Below are 18,268 nucleotides of genomic sequence, written 5' to 3'. Positions count from 1 at the left end.
TGGGCCTAGATTCGCCCTCTTCTAGGGTAGTTACAGTATTCTGATTCACGAATCTCTGGTAGAATGGGGCCATCTCCACGTCTTCCCACTAGTCTTCGACAGGTGGTTCCTCACTGGGGGCCGTCCGAGATAGTACATCAGCATTGACATTGGACTTTCCTCTTCAGTACTTGATGGTGAACTCATAATTGGCCAACCTTGAAGCCTACCGATGCTCAATGGCACCCAGTTTGGCAGTGTTCAGGTGGGCCAACGGTCGCCCGCTCTTGTCCTCCCTGGACTTGGGATAGGACCGCCCCCAAACCTTCGAAGCTGGCATCGGGTGTACAGCTGGAACAGTTGAGTGTAGTCTGGATACGCCAGGATGGGTGGCTCCGTCAATAGGTGTTTCAGGGCTTGGAAGGCTATCCCGTGCACTTTGCTGGCGCACACTTTGTCGCAGCTGGATGCGATTCTTTATTAGACACAGTTCAGACTTTGAGGGAAGGACTTGCGGAAACTTGCATTCGGTACACACCCATATACTGTTGATAGGTGACCTGATTTGACTGGGTGGCTTAGTGGTTAAGGCACACACCAATATCCTGTTCATGACGCCCAAGATTGTGGTGACCCACGGGTGTATGGCGAGACCATGGGTGTAGCTGTGTGAGTGGTGGGATCTAATGGTATTAACCCTGGGGGACAAGATGTTGTTAACCCTTAGTGCTCGTGACGCCAGTGTGGTTTTAGGGTTCCAGAAGACCACAAGCCCGGTTCCTCCGCTATCCCACTTACTAGTAGTGAAATGAGAGTCCACAACCTGTTATGGTCAAACGAAGGCGTTACTGAGTATAAGACAGATAGAATTATCTTCACAGCTCAGGCCAGATTTCCCAGAGAGGTGGCCAGGACCCAGAAGGACCTTGCAGCTTTCTGGACCAATATACTTGTAATAAACTTGACTCGAGATTGGACTTGACTTGACTATATGCAGGACTTGACTAGTTTCAGTGACAGCAAACATAGACTTGAGACTTACTGGAATGACTGTAGCTTTTGTGGTCTTCCAGATGCTAATCACTTGCACTGAGATCTCTGGTGGTTGCTGTGCTCAGTAGCAGATGGAATCTCAGAAGAGAAGAGCGTGAATTGTAATGGCCGCCCCTTTACTTAGTGGGGGGCTGGACTAAGGCCCATTGGTCAAGCTGCGGGTCATAGGTTAAGCTAATGCTCTCTGGGAGAACATGTGACAACAAATCACGTGACTGCATAACATGTGACACAGGTCCTTGAGACTCTGTACTACCTATACATAAGGATACTGTCCAGGAATTAAGGTGATATACACAACATTCTAGAAACAACATGGGGAGACCCTGCAGGGAAGCCCCCAGGTCACTGAGGGTCTCAATCTGACAGGGCCTAAGGGTAGTACAGGACCATGTCCTGTACTGGGACATCCCATATATATATATATATATATATATATATATATATATATATTCTACTGTGTATGTTCCACAGTAATAACACTTTCGCACAGATCATTAATGTCATCAAGTTTGTTTAGTATTTTTGCTATAAACTTCACTTTCCGTCTTGCCCCCGTCCTCACATGACAGACAAGGCAAGGGCCTGGATGTTTTGGTGAAGACGATGACGTCATCCCGGCCGTTGATTGGCCAGCGATGATCTCATGTTACATCCGGGCCTCTCCCCTCCCTTCAACTCCGAAAGTCTTCGCATTGAGGAAAACAACATTCACTCGGCATTTCTTGCTTCTCACTCAAGCTTGAACCTACCTCCGAACCCTATTGGTCCGCTCCCCCGTCACTCAGACCGCCTTGAACCAATCAATATGCGTAAACCTAGCACATCGCCCCCCTTTTTTACTCGGCGACAAACAAGGTTGTTCACCTCCTGAACAGCAATAACGACGCTTTGCGGCTCCGCTTAACGTCCGTGATCGTGTAAATAACTAAAGCTACGGATAGAGAGCACAATATAAAAATCGCAATACGGCAACGGCTATGGGGAAGAGATAGAAAAAAAACAAAAAAAAAAAAAACTTCTTGAGTGTTAGCCAATCAGGAGAGGCGTAAGCGGTAACGTCGCTTTTGATTGACGCGGCGTTGGGCCAATCAGGAGCCGGCTTGTTTGGGTTTACAGCCAATCGGAGACGAGACGGCGTTATCTCGCCCCCATCCCCCTCCCCTTGCTCACGCCGCTGCGCTCGGTCGTTGGAGGAGAGGGAGTCGTGCTCGTTGAATGGCCGGTAAAACGTCATGTGAGATGTGAGGGCCTTACTGTCACGATGAGGCTGTGATAAAGACGTACTATCACGACAGGGTTGGCCTGGCTTAAGGGAGCGTGTTCATTTTAACCTTCGTTTTTTTTTTTTTTTTTTTGTGGCCCAAGATGTACGCGAAGGTTGCCTCCCTCAGCGTGGCGTCAGACGGCGTCCTAGTGTGACGGGCCCCAGGGACTGACGAGGTTCGCTCTGTGTAGGGAGGAGACCACTTTAAACTTGTGCTGTTCGGTAAGTGCCCTCCGCTCCCCCCGTCCTCATTCACCTCCACCTCCGGAGAGGTCACTCACCTCAGGCCGCCCCCGGCTGTCAAACCGCCATGGACGCGCTCAGGTCACGTGATTCCCTGTGTGGAACCAAATGTATCAATATTTACATGTGACAGTCTTTATGTATCCATGTATATCCGGTCAATGGAACACAATGACCCCTACTATATACTGCCGCCCCCCCCTACCCCCGAGCTGTTCCTAAATTATAAGTCCGATCATGTTCTGGGCCTGCTGGAAGTTGTAGTGCTTCCAGCTATTGCAAAACTACAACTCTCAGCATGCCCAGGCAGCCAAAGACCTTAAGCAGGTCTTATATATAACTTTATTCTAAGGCTGGGTTCACATCACGTTTTTGCTAAATGTTTTCAATCTGTTTTTCTAAAGAAAACCGTATGGCAAAAAACGGATGGAACAGTATGGGAAAAAGTAAACCGTATGCGTTTTTAAACTGTTTACTGTTTTTAAAAGTGCATACAGTTTCGTCTGTTTTTATAAAGCAAAAACCCATGTTTTTGATGATTTTGTCCATTTTTAATGGGAGGGGTGTTGGGTGGGGACTTTAGGATGCCAGTGCAAAGTAAAAACCGTATATGGTTTCCTGTATTGAACTGTATACATGTGCGTTTCCCATTGACGTCCATGTTAAAAAAAAAAAAAAGAGAATTTTTAAAAAAAAAAAACGTGTGCGGTTGCAGTACGGTTTCTAAACCTGAGTCAAAACCCTGGTTGACCATGTTTTTTGTCTCCGGTTTAGAAACTGTACTGCAACTGCATAGATTTTTTTTTTTAACATGGACGTCAATGGGAAACGCACATGTATACAGTTCCATACGGGAAACCGTATACGGTTTTTACTTTACACTTGCGCGTTTCCATCCTAAAGTCCCCACCCAACACCCCTCCCATTAAAAATGGACAAACTTATCAAAAACATGTTTGTTTTTAATTTTTTTTTTTATAAAAACGGACTGTATGCACTTTTAAAAACAGTATACAGTTTAAAAACGCATACAGTTTACTTTTTCCCATACTGTTCCATCCGGGGTTTTTTTTTTTTGGAGTTGCTGGGAGTTGTAGTTTTGCAACAACTGGAGGCACCCTGGTTGGTAAACAATGATCTATTGGAATGCCGACATACTTTAGTGGAGAATAGCAGGTGCTATTAAAGGGGTTATCCGGCGGGAGTTTTTTTTTTTTTTTTTTAAATACCTATTGTTATATCTCTCTCTCTCGCTCCAGTGCTCCATGTCCTGCTCTTGTCTCCAGATTCGATCCTCTTGTCAGTAATTGTAATATTGGGTCCTAGAGTGTCCTACTGCCGCTCAGCCAATCATTGGCCGCAGCGATATCCTGCCGCCTAAGGCTGGGTTCACATCACGTTTTCGCGCACACGGCAGGGGAGAGCTAAAATCTTGCGCTCCCGTATATAATTCATTTCAATGAGCCAACCACAGTGAAACGTTCTGTTGGCTCATTTTTGCGCTGTATACGCTTTTACAACCGGACCTAAAACCGTGGTTGACGACAGTTTTAGGTCCGGGGGGAAAAAAGCGCATACGGCGCAAAAAATAAGCCGACCGGACCAAACGTTTCACTCTGGCCGGCTCATTGAAATGATTTACATACGGGAGCGCATAGAAAGGCATACGGAAGTGCGAGGTTTTAGCTCTCCCCTGCCGTATGTGCTCCTGTATGGGAGAAAACGTGATATGAACCCAGCCTAAGGCACTTGCCCACTATCCACAGGACAAACCCCTAATGGGGGTATTGCAGGGAACTTAACTTGTCAACCTATCCCAGTGGTCAGACCCACAGCAATGAGACACGTATCCCTTATCCTGTGGATAGTAGCAGGGGGGTGAGAAAAAAGAGTGACGTGCAGTAATTTTATATAAAGCGTGAGGTATATAGAGGTAAAAGAATGCTGCTCACCTTGTGATGTTGTGCTAGCTGCAGGCACAACTCTGATTTTCGCTTTGTAGGTTGCGGCATGGTCCGGGAGCCACCGATCGTCGGTACCACTGGCAGCAGTCGGGAACGTAGCAGGAGGATGATTGCGGGAGTCTCTGGCGGGGGTTGTTGTCCCAAAAATCCGACTTGCAGGTGCGGTGCTGCACCAGGAGGTTGAAGAAGTAGAACAGGCTGATTGTACAGAACCAAAAAAGTTTTCACAATTGTCTTTGTAGGCTGGACAACGCGTTTCGAGGAGATCCCTCTCTTCGTCAGGTCCGCGGACCTGACGAAGAGAGGAATCCCCTCGAAACGCGTTGTCCAGCCTACAAAGACAATTGTGAAAACCTTTTTGCCTCTGTACAATCAGCACTTTGGTGAATAAAAACTGTTTTTCACATATCATCTGCCTGCGTCTACTTCTTCAACCTCCTGGTGCAGTGCCGCTCCCGCAAGTCGGATTTTTGGGACAAGCCCTGCCAGGGACTCCAGCAATCATCCTCCTGCTTATCCTGTGGAGAGGGAATAAGTTGAGTTCCTGAATACCCCTTCACTATTACATTCACAAAGGCAGATCTGTTGCATGCCAGACACAATTCTTTGACAGGCATTCTAGGAGTTTTAGTCTTGCAACAGGGTGGGTGGGGAGGCGGTGTGCTGGTATACTGGAACACCACTATGCCAAAGCGTGTCCTAAATCTGCAACTTTCTTTCATCACGCATTGGCACAGCTTAGGGTGTGCGCAGTCCAATAAAATTTTGCAAAAATTCAGTCAACTACACTATTGTTTTCTTTTGTATTTTAAATAATGTAAGCCAATAAGAAATTGATTATGCCATGTGACAACTTTTTCTTTTTTAAGCATCTGGTAAGTATTTTTTATTTTTTTACACTATAAGATATATATTTAACAGACAGCAATAACACTGTATAAGCACACCCTAAGGCCAGGTTCACACCACAGAATATCTGAAGAAGTTCCAGAGGGCAGCAATAGGATAACGCGGACTGCATTCCACGTTCACACGTTCATTTGGTGGGTCCGCTCAGAAATGTAGTCTGTGGGGTCCTAGAAATTCCATCTGTAGATTCTGTGGTGTGAACCCGGCCTAAGACTCGGTTCATACTGTGGTTTTACTTTGACACAGGTATTAAAGGGATTATCCAGTGGGAAGGTGTTTAAAGCAATGCCCATTGTGTGGGAAATAACAAAATAAACTTACCTCTAGCACTCCCACAGTGCCTCTGGTGTCCGTTCCCCCGTAGCGAACATCTTTCTGAGCTGCAGCGTGACTGTCGGGCCTGGGAAGCACCTGAGCCAATGTGTCATGGAGCTCATCGAATCACTCGCAGAAGCGGGAAATTACTGCGGCCAGCTGAGCTGCTGTATGACACATTGAGCCTGGGTGCTTTCCGTACATTAGTCACCCTGCAGCTCAGAAAGATCATCACTGTGGGGGACTATAGCAGGACACCTGACGGATACTGGTGATGGAAAGTGAAAACACAGTATTAACACAGCTTAAGGGTACGTTCACATGAGTGGATCTCCAGCGCGTATTATGCTGCGTACCTGCCGCTGAAGGACCTCTGTATGCTGCCTTTACAGGTGCCTGCTCGGAGCAGCAATCTGTTGCTACAAGCAGACATACTGCGATGTGCGAGTTGCCATGCGCAGTATACTCGCAAATCACGGTTGCTCTCAGCCTAGCTCATAGAGCAGGGGGAGCGGCCATGATGTGTGCGAGTACACAGCGCATGCGCAGCGGCTCGCACATTGCTTCAGTGGCGGATCCGCAGCTTAATATGTGCTGGGGACCTGCTCGTGTGAACGGGCCTTTAGGGTGCATTCACACGTGTGTATTTTTGCTGCTGCAGATTTTGCTGCCCATGGGATGCAAAATGTGCTAAAGCAGATCTTCATGTGTGAACGTTCCCTAAGGGCTCATTCACATGAGCAGATTTTCTGCTATAGATCTGTAGTTTTGCTTCAGCAGATTTTGCTGCCCATTGAAGGCAATGGGCAGCAAAATCTGCTGAAGAAAATCTGCTCATGTGAATGAGCCCTTAGGGTACGTTCACATGGGCGGATTTGTTTGCGGGTTTCCTGCTGCGGATTTCAAAGGGGGAGGACTCTTCTGAAAAATCTGCCGCAGACCCTACTTAATTCAATGGGGCTTGCGGCAGAAATTCTGCTGCGGACAACTGCAAAGAGTCCGCCTCCTTTCAAATACACTGTGGGAAATCCGCCCATGTGAACATACCCTAAGGGTGTTTTCTTTCACACACCAGATTCACAGTTGCAGATCTCACAAGGCAATACATAACTTGCACAATCTGCAATTGAGGAACCACAATTGTGACTTTACAACTTTAATCTGCAGCAGGTTCTGTTTGTGTGACTATACCCTGAGGCTACACTTACACTTTTGGTGGTTGTTGCATCAAAGGAGCAGAACGGGCAAAATGACAGCCAAATCAGTTGCACAACAGGTACCATTAGGCCTCCATTTTCTTAAATGAGGTTAAAGTTTCCGGTATCTTACTAGGTACCATCATGTTGCCAACTTTTGTCCAGTATCATGGATGGAACATGTGATAGAGGCACCAAATGTAGCACCAAATAAAGTGTGAACTATTTTGGCAGGTAGTTATGGGCCAAAATTTGCCTTTGTAGGAGGCCCAGAGGTCAACTGGTTAATGTGCTGCTGATGGTGCCAAATAGGTTTATATGAAAAGAAAACGCGTTTGTCAGCCACACAGTTCCCCGTGTATGTACAGCTGAAGATGATGGAAGAAAGAACAATTGCAAGTGCCAATCTACTGATTAGGTCAAGGGTCTGCCTATGTATTCCGCTGGAAGGTTTTATCATTCCATTGTGCACGGGCTGCAAGAAGTAAGATAACAAACTAACCCACCTTTCGTTGCTCCCCTGATGTGCTGATACAGGTCTTCTGGGCCCGGTCCTCTTAAGCATCTTGGAGCCTTGACCTTTCACACTGCGATCAGCCTATCGCCGGCCGCAGCAATGTACACTGAGTGCAGTGTCATGTAACAGGCTTGGGCAGCAGGAGGAAGGCGGAGCTGAGGCTCCTTACATGACACTGTGCTAACTGTATCACTGGCCAAGGCGGGACATTGCTGCGTGTCGCAGTGTGACATGTGGGGGTCCAACATGTGGAAAAGAACTGGGCCAAGAAGGCACATCGGGGGAGTGACGGAAGTTGAGTTAGTTTATTTTATTTTTTTGAAGCCTGGGCACAATGGAATGATAAAACATTCCAGCATATATCTCCTTTATTATGGCCCTATTATGCAGGCCAATATTGCCCAGTGTCATAGGCCGAGGGAGCAGCTCTTGCTTGTGAATCAGTTTTATGCTGGTTGGAAAAATAGTTCCTCACATCTTTCCATATAATATGGGGATCTATGGCTGACAATAATGGCAATAAGGGCCTCACAAACAATCCAACTCTTGCCACCCCTTTTCCCTATCTATAGTTAAACCATATAATACTCTTTAAACGAGCGCGTATCTGCTATATCTAAGCACTTGTATCATGCGTGTATCTACCTTGTCAGGTGTAATACAAAAATCTGTCAGGGCATGCTGGGAGTTGCAGCTCTCCAGCTGATACGATACAAGTTTGGGAACACTGGTATACTTTAAAGGGGTACTCTGGCGCTTAGACATCTTATCCCCTATCCAAAGGATAGGGGATGAGATGCCTGATCACGGGGGTCCTGCCGCTGGGGACCCCCGTGATCTTGCATGCATCACCCCAGTTAAAATCAGTCCCCGGAGCATGTTCGCTCCGGGTCTGATTACCGGCGACCACGGTGCAGGCGACGTGTGACGTCACGCCTCCGCCCCTCTATGCAAGCCTATGGGAGGGGGCGTGACAGCTGTACCATAGGCTTGCATTGAGGGGCGGTGCGTGACGTCAAATGTCGCCTGCCCTGTGGTCACCGGTAATCAGTCCCGGAGCGAATATGCTTTGGGGACTGATTTTAACTGGAGTGCTGCGTGCAAGATCACGGAAGTCCCCAGCGGCGGGACCCCCGCGATCAGGCATCATATCCCCTAGGCTATGTTCACGGCAAAATATTTGCGGAAACCCTGCCTGGAAATCGTGCATGGAAATGTGTAGTTTCCATTAGGGATGTCCCGATACTGGACATTTGCACGAGTAAAAAATAAGGGAAAAACGCAAGTCAGCTCACCACTCTAGTCTGAATGCACTAGACATCAGTAGTTGAAACAAAAAATGCAGTGTCCAGCTTCCAAAGGAAAAAAGTTGATTAAAACTTCAAACTTTAATAGTCCATATTAAAAACGGGGAAATAGCAGCATGTTGCTATAAAAAGTGAAGAAAAAAAAGTCATAGCCGGGACCTGTGGCTAATGCCGAACATCACATACAAAAAAAATAAAGCACTTGCCGATACTTTTTTTCTATCAGTGCGGTCTTTAAAAAAAAAAAAAAAAAGATTTGGAAATTCTGTGTGCATGGTGCTGCTGCATTTTGCTCACCCACCGTTTTAGGCTGGACTCGCAACACAATGGAACCTCCAATGCAGTTTTTTGTAATGTCACATGCGGTGATTATCAATTTATTACCCCTAAGGCCGCTGTGACTTGTCACTCAAACAGCCTGAAGATGCCATGCATCTGTGTTGCTTATGGTACTTATAGATAACTCTAAAGAGGACCTGACAGTTCACCTGCATTAGTTTTATTCCTAATCTGCTCCAGTCCACATTGGAGGTGGGGAGCCGGCTGGCCGAACTCCCCAGCCTCATCCAGCCGTCAATTGTGGGATCCTGCTAACACAATGGTCCAGCCGTTTTAATAGGCTCTTAAAACTAGTGCTGATCTGTTAGATGAGTGTATGCATCTTGCATGAATCTGCCCATGTAATTCAGCCCTTAAAGCTATTCTGATTCAGCTAAAAAAAAAAAAAAAACTCCATCATACTAGGACTATAAAATGACCTGCATGTTCTGTATTGCAGTTTGCCTGGTCCAGTATCTTGCTTATAGTGCCAGGATATTCCACAGCACTCTACTTAGGTCATCATAAGTGATAAGAGAACTTGCAGTATAATGCGCCCAATCTGACTTTGTGGCCAGTCGACTTTGTTTAGAAAAGGTAGTTCGGATAGCTTTCAAGTGCTCAAATTCCATGTTAGTCTATGAAGCAAAACAGCTCATTCAAGGTAAAACAAATTGGCTGTGGATGCTTAATATTGAGATTTGGTGATTTGTACTGTAAAGTGACCCTCTAATGGTCAGGAGCTGAGCTTGCTCTGTTTGCCGCAGGTGACATCTGTATATTACAGACAACACTTGCCTTCCTCTGACTTCATTTCAATCCAGCAGTTTATCCCTCTGCATGCATGATCATTAGTGATCATGGCATGCATAGAGTGACTTGAATGTAGCCGCACCTGTAGAGGATCAGAACTGCACCCCCACTACACATTTACAGGGTGCCGATTAGTTACCATTTCAACTGGAGAACTTGGGAAAGCCTCCGTGCCTGCCCTGGCAGAACTGCATTTACAGTCTGCCTCAGGCACAGGATTTTAGCGGTGTCGCTTTCTGACATACACCTACTGAAACATTTAACATGTTTATACTTAGAGCAGAATGTACTACAGGCTATGATGCCTGGCAATGCCCGAGTGGCCCTGGCACAGGCCCTTTTAGGATCTCTGCCCAGATAAATACTGTAGTGTGCATGGACCCTACGGCTTCTTTTACACTGCGATTGGAGGGAGAGAGACATCTTTCCCTGATTGACAGAGCTCTACTAATCGGGGTTGGTGGGTGAAAGAGAAGCCTCTGGGGACTAACCCAAGGGCTGGTGGTTCAAGGCAGCATTACCGTCATGACAGGTTCACCAATAACCTCAATTGCTGGACATTACTTTAATTCTTACCGTTTGGGGAGAAGGCCAGAAATCATGTTTACTACTCATGAGATTTAGATGGCCCCTGTAATTTATAGTGAAGGAAATAACCATTTAGCCTCCCCAACTGTATAGTTTTTGGCTCTTAGCTTATTTAGGTTGCGTTCTAAAATTATGACAATCTTTTCTCGTGGGGCTGTGCAGAGAAATAATAGCATAGCGTGAATGAAAGAACAGTGTGTTATGGTGTCTGCTCAGAAGCGGACAGGAGGCTGACCTACAGGGAAACCGGCTAAAGTGTCCTTAAGGCCTCATTCACATTACCGTAACATGCATGCATTGTCCCCCCCCCCCCCCCCCTTTCCTCCGCTAAACTAACTTGAACAGGGTACGCTGGGGACCCAGTAATCGGGTCCATCGCGGCCTTGCAGTGTCTGGTCTGTTGTGTTCCAACCCATTTCAGGGTCCGTTCTGCTCAAGGGAGAGAAAACAGTAGCAGTACTGAAGATTACTCAGTGAACTTGGCCTTAGTCATGTTGCTCTAAGGAGTGATAATTCACCCAATATATCGTTTGTCGGAGGTCCTCTATCTTTTGTAGGGTATAAGGCATTCTCAGACTTGATAGTGTGATCCCAGACTATCCCTTGTTTAAAAAAAAAATGTAAATAAAAAAAGTCCTAACCCCTGCCAGGCATAGGTATAATATACTGACATACATACTAGTTGAGTCAAGCATGTGTGAGGGGAGTAATGGCTGTAGGCCAAAGAAGCCGTTAGTTATCTTGGGGAAGATTTATCAAAACCTGTCCAGAAAAAAAAGTTGCCGAGTTGCCCATAGCAACCAATCAGATCGCTTCTTTAATTTTTGAAAAGGCCTCTGAAAAATTAGATGGAAACTGGTTGCTATGGGCAACTCAGCAACTTTTCCTCTGGACAGGTTTTGATAAATCCCCCCCCCAATGGTGTGTGTGTGTGTGTGTGTGTGTGTGTGTGTGTGTGTGCGCGCGCGCGCGCCCCCTCAGAGCTGGCATTATGCACATAACTATTGCCTACATGTATTATGTCCTCCACTTCCATTAACCAGTTTGTCACCTGACTGATATGCCACTTCTATTGTTACTACTCATCTTATTTGCTGGTTGAAATCCCCCACATGAAAGATATTTTACATGCGGTCACTGCATGGTCAAATATTTTGTTGTAGATTTTGTGGGGGCGGTCTTCCAGCCATCCAGATGGAATCCATCAAAAGTCACGTCTTTGACCAGCTGAGCAGACTTAAGTCTCTTTGGGTACTACATGACAGAAGTCTTGCGATGGAATGGACAGCTGTCAGTGACGGGTAGGATTTGGATACAAACACGCGATTACATAATATTGGTTAAAAAAAAAAATTGACATTAGTAAGTATGCATTACGAGAGGGAAATTCTGACAGGAAAAACGACTGAAGAAATATAAAAACCTCTGAGTAGTCTGGGGGTTTGGCAATAGCCATAAACAGTCGGTGACGCTGTCTGGTGCATATACGTTAGGCTGGGTTCACACCACATTTTTGAAATACAGTTCCCATATCAAGTTTTTGATAAATGGATTCCTCAAAACCTGACTAAACTGCATCAAAACGTGTACAAATGTTAATCCGTTTACGGTTGAAAACTGTATGCGGTTTGAAAAATGTCCGGTTGCATCCGTTTTTTTAAGAAAAAAACGTATACGTTTTTAACTTTTCATTCCATTATGAATAAAGTTTCACTTGTTTTGTTTGGCAGGTGATAGGCTGAGCCCACTGTCATGTAAGAAGCCGGCCAGAGCTCCTTACATGACAGTGGGCTCAGCCTATCACTGGCCGGGGCGGAACATCGCTGTGGCTGGTGATAGGCTGACGGCTGTCCGACGTACACGTCCCCAGTGTAAGGCCGACGTAGGTAAGTTAAAGTTTATCTTTTGCAGCCCAGGCATAGGGATACAGCGTACAGCAGTGGTCTCCAACCTGCGGACCTCCAGCTGTTGCAAAACTGCAACTCCCAGCATGCCCGGACAGCCAACGGCTGTCTGGGCATGCTGGGAGTTGTAGTTTTGCAACAGCTGGAGGTCCGCAGGTTGGAGACCACTGGCTTATAGTATAGAGTTCCAGCGCCAGTGGCCCGCAACAAAGAGGAGGAGGGCAGTGCTTGCGGTTTACAAGTGTACCCCACTGGGTTGATAATTAATTGAGGGGAGCAGAACAGCGCTAGCGGGTCACATAATTTGGGGGGGGGGTGAAAGAAATACCCTGGAACCGCCATAAGTTACAAAAATACCGTGATACACATTTTTGGTCATACTGCCCACCTCTACCGTACGCACATACGGTTCGCATTGACTCCCATGTTTAAAAAAAAAAAAGTGGGGGAGGGGGTGGTGGTGGTGTATGTTTCAATACGGTTTTTCACCTGGACCTAAAACCGTGGTAGGCTACACAGTTTTGGGTACGGGTAAAACCATACAGGATACAAAACGGACACAACCTGATGCATTGTTTGGCATACGGTTTTCAATGGAGAGTCAATGCATACGGTTTTCAAATTGAAGACCTATACTGGAACTGTATTGCAAAAAACGTGGTGTGAACCCAGCCTTACCTGATTTTTGCTTACAAGTTGGTGGTTTTTGGAAATTATTGGTCAGCTACGTATATAAGCTCAGGTTTGCTTGCAGAATGTCAGTTTCCATGTGTAAGCTGATGACAGTGGCACTTGTGATTGCTACATGGACATGTTTGCACTAGCTTGCATACTGAGGAACAGCTGTATGGATTCCCTGTTAGGGAACAATGCATTTATTTGGACACGCACATACTTTGCCTTGGTTGCATCAGACGTATCGTTTTCTCATACTATATGGTAGACAGTATTTCATCCTATGAACAAACCATCTAATCTTGCAAGCCCTGTGCCCATACCAGAATGTTCGACCATTGTGCATCCAGTTGTTGAAAAACTTCAAATCCCAGCATGCCCTGCTTTTGCAATGGGTTAAAACATTTTTTTTTTTTTTTTTTTTTAGAACTTGTAGGTTTAATTCCTCAATCTTTCATCTTTAGGGCATGTCTGATAGTTTAACAGTTGCACTTAAAAGGATTGGAGGGGTGATTGGGGGAAAAAAGAGAGAAAAATAAATGAAGTATATAAGAAATGTTAGTGGATGTATGGTGCATGTACAAGAGGTCCGCCCCTAAAACGTTTTGCCATGACTGGTGAAACTACAGAATATGCTGCTATTTTCTGCTGCTAATATGCTGTCAAAGTGTCCCATGTGATGAGCCAATGTGCAATAAAGAAAAAAAGAATTAAAGCCGGAATAATTTTTCCATAACCGTGAGTTACGTCTTGAATTTTAACTCACTTGCTGTGATTTAATAGAGTTGGCGTGAAGTCAGTATTTCATTGCCCTACGTATGTGTATTATCCAGTGGATGTACAACATATGAAAGGATTTTGATTCTGACAGTGCCCAGTGTATTTACATTTTTTGTTGCTCAGTCACTTAGTTGCACGTTACAGCAAACCCGGCGGTTTTTGCTGTGCTTGTTAAACAATGTGAACACGTTTTTCACATGCACCTACAGGTGAGAAGACCTTAAAGGGGTACTCCGCCCCTAGTCATCTTATCCCTTACCCCAGGATCTCAGCTGCAGCACCCCGCTGTCATTACTGCACAGAGCAAACTTGCTCTGTGCTTAATAATGGGCGATACAGGAACCGGAGCATCGTGACGCCACAGCTTCGCCCCCTCGTGAAGTCACGGCCAGCCCGGTTAATACAATTCTATAGGAGGGAGTGTGGTGGCCACCCCGCCCCCTCCCATAGACTGCATTAAGGGGGCGGGCCATGATGTCACGAGGCGGCGGAGCCATGGCATCAGGATGCTCTGTCCCCTGTATCACCCGTCATTAAGCACAGAGCGCGTTTGCTCTGTGCAGTAATGACAGCGGGGTGCTGCAGCAGAGATCCCGGGGATCCCCAGCGGCGGAACCCACGCAATCAGACATCTTATCCGATATCCTTTGGATAGATGATAAGATGTCTAGGGGTGGAGAACCCCTTAAGGACAATGGACGTAAATGTACGTCATGGTGCCGTGGTACTTCGCACCAGGACGTACATTTACGCGCCACCATGATCAGCAGCCAGGGACCCGCCGGTAATGGCCGACATCCCCGATCGTGCGGATGTCCACCATTAACCCCCTCAGATGCCGTGATCAATACAGATCACGGCATCTGCAGCAGTGCGGTACTTTGAATGATCGGATGGCTTGCAGTGCTGCCGAGGGGATCTGATCATCCAGCATGGCGCCGGAGGTCCCCTCACCTGGCTCTGGCCGTCTCCTGGGGTCTTCTGCTCTATTCTGAGATCGAGCAGGCCAGAGCAGAAGATTACCGATAATACTGATCAGTGCTATGTCCTATACATAGCACTGAACAGTATTAGCAATCAACTGATTGCTATGAATAGTCCCCTGTGGGGACATAAAAAGTTTTAAAAAAATTAAGTTTTCCCATTTTACCCCCCCCCCCCCCCAAAAAAAAGTGTAAAAAAAAAAAAAATAAAATAAATAAAAATACACATTTGGTATCACCGCGTGAGTAAAAGTCTGAGCTATTAAAATATATTGTTATCCCGTACGGTGAACGGTGTAAACGTAAAAAAATTTCCCAAATTGCTGCTTTGTCACATTTTATTCCCAAAAAACTTTATAAAAAAATTTATAAAAAGTAAAACCTAAGCTAAAGTGGTGCTGATATCGCCCCATATACAGAAAAATGAGAACATTATAGGTGGTCAAAATAGGGCAATTTCAAACATACCGTATATACTCGAGTATAAGCCAACCCGAGTATAAGCAGAGACCCCTAATTTCAACCCAAAATCCCAGGAAAAGTTATTGACTCGAGTATAAGCCTAGGGTGGGAAGTACATCATCCCCCCCCCCTGTCATCATCCAGACCCGTCATTAACATCCTCATCATCACCGCCTGTCATCATCCAGACCCTCATCATCATCACCTGTCATCATCCCCTTGTCATCATCCCACACATCCCCCCCCCCCTTCATCATCCCCTTGTCATCATCCCCACCCCCCTTAATCATCCCCTTGTCGTCATCCTACACCCCCCCCTTCATCATCCTCTTCTCATCATCCGCCCTCAGTGGTCTTCAACCTGCGGACCTCCAGAGGTTTCTAAACTACAACTCCCAGCAAGCCCGGGCAGCCATCGGCTGTCCGGGCTTGCTGGGAGTTGTAGTTTTGAAACCTCCGGAGGTCCGCAGGTTGAAGACCACTGCGGCCTTCGACATCATCCAGCCCCCTCTCACCCCCCTTTAGTTCTGTACAGTACTCGCCTCCGCTCGGCGCTGGTCCGGTGCTGCAGGACTGTCCGGAGAGGAGGTCGTCCGGTGGGATAGTGGTTCCGGGCTGCTATCTTCACTGGGGGCGCCTCTTCTCCGCGCTTCCGGCCCGGAATAGAGGCGTTGCTTTGACAATGACGCAGAAGTACGTTGGCAAGGCAACGTGACTATTCTGGGGCCGGGCCCGAAGCGCTTAGAAGAGGCCTCCCTGGTGAAGATAGCAGCCCGGAACCACTATCCCACCGGACCACCTCCTTTCGGACAGTCCTGCAGCACCGGACCAGCGCCGAGCGGAGGTGAGTACTGTACAGAACTAAAGGGGGGTGAGAGGGGGCTGGATGATGTCGAAGGCCGCAGTGGTCTTCAACCTGCGGACCTCTGGAGGTTTCAAAACTACAACTCCCAGCAAGCCCGGACAGCCGATGGCTGCCCGGGCTTGCTGGGAGTTGTAGTTTTGAAACCTCTGGAGGTCCGCAGGTTGAAGACCACTGCGGGTGGAGAGTTCACTCGAGTATAAGCCGAGGGGGGTGTTTTCAGCACGAAAAATCGTGCTGAAAAACTCTGCTTATACTCGAGTATATATGGTACTAATTTTGTTAAAATAGTTTGAGATTTTTTTTAAGCGGTACAATTATAGAAAAGCATATAACATGGGTATCATTTTAATCGTATTGACAAAATAAAGAAAACATGTAATTTTTACCGGAAAGTGTACAGCGTGAAAACAAAACCTTCCAAAATTTCCCAAATTGCGGTTTTCTTTTCAATTTTCCCACAAATAATATTTGTTTGGTTGCGCCGTACATTTTATGTTAAAATAAGTGATGTAATTACAAAGTACAATTGGTGACGCAAAAAACAAGCCCTCATATGGGTCTGTGGATGGAAATATAAGAGTTATGAATTTTTAGAAGAAGAGAAAAAAACGAAAATGCAAAAATAAAGTTGGTCTGGTCCTTAAGGCCAAAATGGGTCAGGTCCATAAGGGAAAAATTTTTTCTTTTTTTTCCCCTCTCACTGTTAATGCATCTTTTGGCATACGGTATTCAATGGACAGGCAATGCATACGGTTCCATACGGTTTTCAAATTGAAAACCTAAACGAGAACTGTATTGAAAAACGTGGTGTGAACCCAGCCTTAGTTCCCCAGTCTCACCTGAAGACAAGCAAAGATTAAAAATTTCCAGAAAGTTTGATTGTTAACGACTGTGTAAACATACCCGTACTAACCAGGGTAGTCATTGAGGCGTGGCTTTGATAAAGGGGGTGCAGCTTAGCAGAAAACAAACATGGCTTCAGTTGCAAACCCTAAATTCTGGTCCGCTAAGCCAAGTAAATGGGTACACCATACACACACACACACATATATATTTACATATGACATAATTAAGGTAATTTCCTAAGACTAGAGACTACAGAGGCTTGTCAAAGTTTTGAGGTCCACATGCTACACCATTTTACAAGAACAATGTATAATCCCTCAGCTGAACACACTGCCCCTCATGTTGGCACTTTATAGCTAACTTGTATGTAGAAAACTTAAAGAAGGTATAAAGCTCCTACACTACGGCAATGCTGGGGAGGATTGAAAGGGGCAGAGTGCTAACAAGGGCTGCTCGTTCTGTTTATCTATCGGGGTATTGGCGTCCTGAACCACATCCATCAAGACTTCTGTGTGCTACAACCCAACCTTTCAAAATTCCATTTGAAACAAGTTCCTGGGTGTTTAGATCTCTGCCACCATCTTAATTGAAGCCTAGTTTAAGGGATTGGCTTTGCAGAAACTAATATGTGATTTATCCAGCATTTTTAGAGAGTAGCACTCGGGCAGATCAAGGATTCACCTTATTTAGTGGGGGGGGGGGGGGTCTGAACTTTGAAGGGTTGTCAGGGAAGCAGAAAATGTCCTTCCTCTTCTGCTTCCTGGCACTCCACTTTTGCTCCCTGGTTGTCTCTGAAGTTTACTATTCCAAGGCGACAGAGGAGCAGAAGAGGTTAGGACCTGTTCTGCTTCTCGTAGTACCGATTTAAGTAATTCTGAACTTAAAGGGGTACTCCGGCCCTAAGACATCTTATCCCCTATCCAAAGGATAGGGGATAAGAGGTCTGATTGCGGGGGTCCCGCCGCTGGGGATCCCCGCTATCATCTCTCATGCAGTACCCACCTTTTGGGGTCACGACTACGGGGCTGGAGTATTGTGATGTCACGACTCAGCCCCTGTGTGACGTCACTCCCCGCCTCCCCCAATGCAAGTCTAAGGGAGGGGCGTGGCGGCTAGACTTGCATTGCAGGGACGGGGCGTAACTTGACATGGGGGTAGGAGTCGTGACGTCACGATACTCCGGCCCCGTAGTCGTGACCCAGCAGACTACGAGGCTGGAGCGCTGCGTGCAGCACACAAAGGTGGGTGCTGCTTGCGAGATAGCAGGGGTCCCTGCAATCAGAC

The 18,268-nt window shown here is 46.4% G+C and overlaps 1 protein-coding gene across 4 annotated transcripts in view; it reads left to right on the top strand.

Moving 5' to 3' along the window:
* Positions 1–2,159: 2,159 nt before the first annotated feature.
* The window catches only part of PPM1B (protein phosphatase, Mg2+/Mn2+ dependent 1B), a 54,186-nt gene continuing 38,077 nt past the window's right edge, over positions 2,160–18,268 (top strand). Inside the window, exons 1-2 of one of the 4 annotated variants that reach the window (XM_056568128.1) lie at positions 2,160–2,276; positions 2,401–2,521. The gene's annotated coding sequence lies outside the window, so the exon portion shown is untranslated. Of the gene's footprint in view, positions 2,522–18,268 lie in introns of all 4 variants that reach the window. The other 3 variants (XM_056568129.1, XM_056568131.1, XM_056568130.1) reach the window with 3 other exon arrangements.

The sequence above is a fragment of the Hyla sarda genome, chromosome 3 (assembly GCF_029499605.1).
Source record: "Hyla sarda isolate aHylSar1 chromosome 3, aHylSar1.hap1, whole genome shotgun sequence".
Classification (NCBI taxonomy): domain Eukaryota; kingdom Metazoa; phylum Chordata; class Amphibia; order Anura; family Hylidae; genus Hyla; species Hyla sarda.
The sequence above is the reverse complement of the archived record's forward strand: the minus strand, read 5'-3'. Positions and strand labels throughout refer to the sequence as shown.